This window comes from Colossoma macropomum, unplaced genomic scaffold, assembly GCF_904425465.1.
Source record: "Colossoma macropomum unplaced genomic scaffold, Colossoma_macropomum, whole genome shotgun sequence".
NCBI classification, from domain to species: Eukaryota; Metazoa; Chordata; class Actinopteri; order Characiformes; family Serrasalmidae; genus Colossoma; species Colossoma macropomum.
This window is the reverse complement of record NW_023494804.1, coordinates 32,263,017-32,264,650: the sequence shown is the minus strand read 5'-3', so window position 1 is coordinate 32,264,650 and position 1,634 is coordinate 32,263,017.

Here is a 1,634-nt window from a genome sequence, read left to right as displayed (position 1 = left end):
GGCACGCCGGGACAGAGCCGCCTGCTTCACCCGTTGGGTCCACCAGAGGGCGGCGTGCCCGTTCCCGAATCAAACACGAGGCGTTGTTTCATTCATTCATTTAATAAGCGATCATTTTATTTGTCACTTTGTTAGTTTATAAATATGTAATCAACCTCTTCAACTCCTTGGGACAACCGGTGGTTCCAAAGACGCACTTCGTCATATTCTTCATAACTTTCATATTTCATAAGCTACATTCTAAAGGTGGAGCTGTAACTGTCTTCTTTCCAGTCAAATAGATGGGTGATGTAATTTTAAACCCTTATAATAAAAGAAGCTGAACTCAATTTTTTTTGTCTACTGAAAGTCGACCCATTTTTCCACAAATCTGGGCGATAAACTATAAACAGATGGCGTCTCCTCAGTGATCTGCTCTGTAAACATTATTTTTATAAAATAATACAAAGAGAGTCTAAGATTTTTGGCTTTCAGCAGTGAATTGTAAGCATATAGCAATATGTGTGATCATAAAATGCATGTTCTGTTAATTTGAGGGGAGCTTCTACAAAAATAAATAAATAAAATAAAAATGTACATTTATTTCATGCAGTTACTGAATAATTTGCCTTACGATTTGGTCATGTAAATTCAGATGGACAAACCAAAACATTCCCTGGAGAATAAGAGGTTAAAAGCAGTGTCTAATTGTTTTGTTTATTAGCTCTTAAACAGGCAAGTTTATTTGATCAGCTTCATGAGCCACATGCAAGTATTTTTATTCTTTTACTGAGCTATACTTCAGCAACGTTTCACCTGTATTTAAAGGAGAATTCCACCAATTATTAGAAATTTCTGCGTAATTAAATGGCTACGTAATAAAGAGTCATTCAGAGTGGTTTGATGACCATTCCAGAGAAACTAACAGACTACTTTAATATATTTTGATATCTTTATGACAAACAAGGTGTAATAATGACAACATGTTGTGCTACAAACATTATGGTTTTGGTCACAATAATACTACTGGAGTACTTATCAAGACACTACAGAGAGTGTCTTCATAAGTTTGACAATCAAAAATTAGTGGCCCAGCCCCAAAGATGCCATTTGGCACTATTTTTTTCTCTTACTTTTTCTTCCTATATTCACTGATGTGTGTTTAAAATGCCCATATCCTACATTTTTCTTGCATTTTGTTATTTTCCTTTGGTCATTTATGATGTTTGTGTGGGTTTACGTACCAAAAATATTCATAATTCATTTTTACACAGCCATTTCCCTTTATCCGTTAGAATTAAACAGGGTGTTTTTGTTAGTGTGTTTTAGACTGATATATGTAAATAAGCTCTGTTCTGATTGGCTGCCCTGTATTGTGCCTTATTCAAGAAGCAGTCTGGGTTGAAACACTCCTTATAACTTCAGTGTGAATGGGCGGAGCTAAACTACTAAAGGCTGAATAGGTGGATATGTGGTAATGCATTTTGTTTTACTCAACATCACAGAAACAATAAATTCAAATTGGTCTGTTTTAGCATCTTAATTTTTACATATGAACCATATGGACTGAGGAGTGAACCGTATGTTTATTTCACTTTATTAGTTTTCCATGCTACAGGAATTTAAGCTTGTGGCACAAAAGGGTTCATTTTTTA